Source organism: Acinonyx jubatus, chromosome E2, assembly GCF_027475565.1.
Source record: "Acinonyx jubatus isolate Ajub_Pintada_27869175 chromosome E2, VMU_Ajub_asm_v1.0, whole genome shotgun sequence".
Lineage (NCBI taxonomy): Eukaryota > Metazoa > Chordata > Mammalia > Carnivora > Felidae > Acinonyx > Acinonyx jubatus.
Window position 1 is genome coordinate 53037229 of NC_069396.1, and position 6168 is coordinate 53043396.

Below are 6168 nucleotides of genomic sequence, written 5' to 3' on the forward strand. Positions count from 1 at the left end.
AAGGTTGACATTTAACACAAAATATTCACCCATTGTTGACAAATATGATCACTGTGCTAATGTTGCCTTCAAACTTTTTTTTCTCCTCAGACCGCATAAATACGCCGTTTTTGTATAAATGTCTTTTGATAATCAACATTACGGATGTAAGCAGGTCGATTTAGCCAATCCTGTATTGACATACATCCGTTTCTTTCTTCTGTGTGTTTAAAGTAAACTGATAAAGTAGAATTTCATTTAGTTATGAATTTAATCAACTAGAACTTTTTTGCTTTGTGAGAACAGTGGCCTGCATGCGCCCAAATGTATTTGCAAAATATATAGTAATGTTAAAAAACATTTGTTTCCTGAAAACCTGTTTTGCCTGCATTCTGGATTTGGTGTTTAGTAGCTGATACGAAATATATTAAGAGGTTTATTCTCACACTAAATTACATCAAACTTCTAGAGGAATAAACATACATAAAATCATAAATGAAGTAAAATATCAGTTTCTCCCTGCCGTTCTATGAATTTTCTTCAGTCCATATTTATTTTTAAAAATTTTTAATATTTATTTTTGAGAGAGAGAGAGACAGAGCTTGAGTGGGGGAGGGGCAGAGAGAGAGGGAGACACAGAATCCAAAGCAAGCTCTGAGCTGTTAGCACAGAGCTCGACGTGGGGGCTCAAACTCATGGACCCTCAAGATCAGGACCGGAGCCGTAGTCGGACGCATCTGGTGGGTGCTTAACCGACTGAGCCACCCAGGTGCCCCCAGGCAATGTTTCTTTGTAATTACATAAGTGTTGATGACTCATTTGCCCTCCTGTTTCCTTCTTGCCCCTCAAACTATCCTTTCAATATTATTTAAAAGTTGCCTCCTTCCTGAAGTACAGCGTACTGGAAAACGGTTTCCTCACAACACTTCTGACACCACATGTGTGGGTTTTCCACACCACGCAATTCTCCAGTGCCCTGTGGATACCAGCTGGGTGTCTTACAAGTCAATTCAGTTCTGACTCTAACCACCTGGAGTCAGTGCAGACCCCAAAGGTCAAGGGCTCAGTCCCATGAGTCTGCCCCCACTTTGGACATCAATCGTGGAGCGCCTGAATGGCTCAGTCAAGCGTCCCACTCTAGATTTCAGCTCAGGTCGTGATCTCATGGTCATGATCTGAGATCAGCCTGGAGTTGTGCTCTGGTCATGGAGACTGTTTAAGATTCTCTCTCTCTCCCTCTCTCTCTCTCTCTCTCTCTCTCTCTCAACAAACAAACACACAAACAGAACTACCAATCGCAAGTAGTGGGTCCACAGGTTATCCATACTTCTGTCTGAATTGGCTACAAATTGGGGGTTCCACCTCCTCAGGTTTGATCATTTGCTACAATGACTCACAGAGCCCAGGGCAACACTTTACTTAGTATTACTGATTTATTGTAAAATGTATTATTAAGGATAGCAATGAACAGCCAGATGAAGAAGTACCTAGATGAAACCCAGAGGGTCCCGAGTACAGGAGATTCTGTCTCTATGGAGATTGGGGTGCATTATTCCCCCAACACAGGGATGCAACTCAGAGGTTCTCTGAACCCATGCCTTATTGGGGGTTTTAAGTGCAGATTTCAGGGGCACCTGGGTGCCTCAGACGGTTGAGTGCCGGACTTTAGTTCAGGTCATGATCTCACGGTTTGTGGGTTCGAGCCCTGCATTGGGCTCTGTGCTAACAGCTCAGAGCCTGGAGTCTTCTTGGGATTCTATGTCTCCCTCTCTCTCTGCCCCTCCCCTGCTTGGGCTTTGTCTCTCTCTCTCTCTCTCAAAAATAAATAAACATTAAAAAAAATTTTAATGCAGATTTCATTAGGTAGGCATTGGCGATTAACTCAATCCCCAGCACTCTTCCCCTCCCCAGAGATCCCAGGGGTCTTAGAAGCTCTTGTGTGACGAACCAGTAGGAAACTGAGGCTACATGGGACAATAAAAGATGTCCCTATCTCCCCTTAGCACAGGAAATTACAAGGATTTTAGGAACTCTGGGCCAAGAAGCGGGACCAGGAGCAAACATATATTTCTTATTATACCATAATATCACATCTTTTAGAAAGTCTCTTGGAGTTGGATTCTGTTTTTATTGCCTGGAACGGTTTCCTCCCACCTTCATTATCATACAGTTCTGGAGTGATCGTTAATTTTTTTTGAGTCTTAACATCTACCACCTTCTTCTAGTTTCTATTTCTGCAGTTAAGAAGTTGGCTGTCATTCTACGTATAATTTCTTTGTGGAAATTTCTTTCACTCTGCGGGCTATTTAGGCTTCTCGTTCACTACAATGAGTCAAAGCGAGCAGGTTTTTTTTTTAAACATAATTTTGTAGGGGCGCCTGGGTGGCTCAGTTGGTTAAGCGTCTGACTTTGGCTCAGGTCATGATCTCACGGCTCGGTTTGTGAGTTCGAGCCTGCTTCAGATTCTGTGTCTCCCTCTCTCTCTGCCCCTCCCCCACTCACACACGCGCACACACTCTCTCTCTCTGACATAAACATTACAAAAAATTTAATGTAACTTTATATTCTGTGCTTCCAGGATTCAAGAATTCATGTTTTGTTTTGTTTACACTAATTTCTTAAAGTAATCTCTCTGCCCAACACGGGGCTCAAACTCACAACCCTGAGATCAAGAGTCACATGCTCTACAGACTGAGCCGGCCAGGCACCCCTATTTTTTTTTTTAATTTCTCATCAGCTCTAGACAATGCACAGCAATAAATTCTTAAAAATGTTGTTTCTCTTTTATTCCATTTTTTTCCCATTTCTGACTCCAATTAGAGAAATGTCAGACTTTCACTTTCTAGCACCATATCCATTTTCAAATTTAAAACATATTTTTCGTTTCCTAGTTGGGTAATCTCTTCCCTTTTCCTTGTTTTCCTTGTTAACTTTTTTAAAATGTATTTATTTTGAGAGAGAGAGAGAGAGAGAGGGAGAAGATGAGCAGGGGAGGGGCAGAGAAAGAGGACAGAGGATCCGAAGCAGACTCTGTGCTGACAGCAGAGAGCCCCGTGCGGGGCTTGAATTCATGACCCGGTGAAATCATGACCTGAGCCAAAGTCGAGTTGAACGCTCAACGGACTGAGCCACCCAGGGACCCCCTGGGTTGGTTGGGTTTTTTTGTTTTTTTTTTTTAAGTTTATTCACTGAGCGAGTGAAACAGAGGACAAGCAGGCTCCACACTGCCAGCACGGAGCCCGACGCGGGGCTCGAACCCACGAACCGTGAGATCACGACCTGAGCCGAAGTCGGACGCTTGACCCACTGAGCCCCCCAGGGGCCTCCCAAGTTAAGTTCTAAAGACTGTGACTTCCATCTGGCTTGCGTTCTCCCTCTTGCTGGTACTCTCTCCTGCTTGCTCTGATGCAGCCAGTGCTATGTTGTGACGCACCCAAAGCGGACCATGGACCCGAGCACAGTCTCGGGCTGACAGCCTGGGAGCAACTGAACCCCGCTCACGATTACAAGAGGGAGCCTGGAAGCAAGCTTCTCTAGTTCTGCCTTCGGACGATGTCCGTGCTGGCTGACGCTTTGATTACAGCCAGTGAGAGACCCTGATGCCGGGAGCCAGCTAAGCCACACCTGGATTCCTGATCTGCAGAAACCACGAAACAATCCGCGTGGTTTTAAGCCGCCGAGTTTTAGGGTAATTCGTCACCCAGCGTGAGAGAACTTAAGACAACGTCCTTTGTTTCTCTCACCATTTTGCGCATCACGGTACATTAGGAACCCAACCATTCCGGGACTCGGAGTCCCGGGATCTCGCATCTGTTAACCGTTGTTCCCATGGACTCTAACTTACAGTCCTTGCCTCTGTGCCGGTGGCCTTTGACTCCGAACTCCTTACTTGATGTTGAGCAGAGTCCCGTGCGGAGGATTTCCTTCTGCTTGTGCAGATTTGCAGGAGTGTTACCAGCCTGGAATTAGCTCAGCGGCCCTGGGAGGCCCTTGCTTAGGTGGAGAAAAAGACTCCTTTTCCAATTCCCATCGAGCTTCAGGCTCTTGGTAATGCCTATGCAGCAGTAATATACTCGGTCTTCTTTTTTGTTAATTTTTGGCTCTCTGTCTTTTTTGGGAATGGGAGGGAGGGATTCTTTTCTTTCTTTCTTTCTTTCTTTCTTTCTTTCTTTCTTTCTTTCTTTCTTTCTTTCTTTAAGTTTAGTTATTTTGAGAGAGAGAGAGAAAAAAAAAAAGTGCAGAGAGAGAATCCCAAGCAGGCTCCTCACTGTCAGTGCAGAGCCCAATGCAGGGCTCGAACTCATGAACCCTCAGATCAAGAGCTGAGCTGAAGTCAGAGGCTTAACTGACTGAGCCACCCAGGTGCCCTAGAAGGTGGGGGGGGGGGGGTCGGTTAGGATTCTTGAAGAACCTCTCATGAGGTCTACCTCTTAAACCACCAATGTTGCAAAAACAGTATTATAGCACCTAATCCATCATAATCCCAGAACCTGAAGTCCAGACTGAAATATCTAATTGTTTATTTATTTTTATCATTTGTAATATATGAATGGAAATGTTTAAAAAAAATAAGTTCATACAGCTGATCATACATTCAGCTTATCTAAAGAAAGCTGCTAGGGCAGATTTTTAATTTTAGGAAGTATTTTAATCTTCTTACCTGTTGATCATTTTTCCTTTCTCCAATTTAATCTTCCTTACAATTCTATTAAAATCCAATTACACTGGCATACAAAAGATGGGAGCTGCTTTAGATGAAAAGAAATTTGAGAGATATAATGTCTAAATATGTGCTTGGTCTTTGGATTCTGACGCAAATAAAGCAAATGGAAAAGACCGTTTTGAGAGAATTGGGGAAATTTGTGGATTTACTAGTAAAAAAATTTTTTTTTAATGTTTATTTATTTTTGAGAGAGAGAGAGAGAGGCAGAGAGTGAGCAGGAGAGGGGCAGAGGGAAAGGGAGACACAGAATCCGAAGCAGGCTTCAGGCTCTGAGCCATCAGCACAGAGCCCGATGCGGGGCTCAAACCCACAAACCATGAGATCATGACCTGAGCCAAAGTCGGACACCTAACCAACTGAGCCACCCAGGCACCCCTTGATCGTGGATTTAGATGATACTAAGAAATGATTTTGTTTGGGGTGATAATGGCATAGTGGCTGTGTAAGAAAATGCCCGTGACTTCGTAGAGAGTTCTGCCAAGCCTGTAGAGGTAAAATGATAGGATGTTGGGGTTTTGCTTTAAAAGGCTTCAGCAAGGGGCACGTGGCTGGCTCAGTCAGAAGAACATGAATGCAACTCTTGATCTCGGGGTGGTGAGTTTTAATCCCATTTCAGGTGTAGAGATTACTTAAATGAAATTTTTTTTTTTTAAAAAAGAGTCTTCAGCAAAGAAAATAAAAGCAAAAAGTGGTGGATAAGGTAAATGTGACAAAGTGGTGATACAACTGTATGTAAGAGGAACGCGCCCTTTTATTCTGAAATACGTTGCCAAATTGCACTGGAGCAAATTGTGCTGATTTACACCCCCACAAGATTTTGAGCCCAAACTCTCCCACCCTCATGGACATTATTCTTTCCAACATTAATCAGCATGACAAAGGTAGAATGCTTTTTAATTGGTGAAGATAAGCAGTTTTCAGATGTTCGCCAATTTTAATTGTTTTGTGTGGGGGAAGAGCCTTCTTACCATTAAAAAAAAAGTATTTGTATTTTCTAAGTTTTTATTGATTAGTAAGATGTATTTGTGTAGTTTTTCAGTCAACATGTATGTTACAAATGACTTGCTCAGTTTATCATATTTTTTTTCAACTTGGTTCATGGAGACTTTTGGACAAACTGATCAATATTTTATGTTTTCTGACTTTGCTGTGATGATAAACTCTTTTTCCAGCCTCCAGGATTATACAGCGTGTTTCTTTATAACTTCAGCTATTTTTAAGGTTTCATTTGTTGCATTTACTTTTTTTTTTTTCGCATTTACATTTTTAATCCGCCTGGAATGTATTTATGTTTTAGGCCAGTTTCTGGCTGCTCTCCCAGAAAACAACAATCAAGGGTTGCCTAGCAACCGCCACTTGGGTCGGAATTCGGCTTGAGTGGGAAGAACAGCTTCATTTCCCTCCGAGTGGACGGCAGCCTTAAGCGTTGCCTAGTAACCCTATTTCTGAGGCTGTGATTGGAGCCT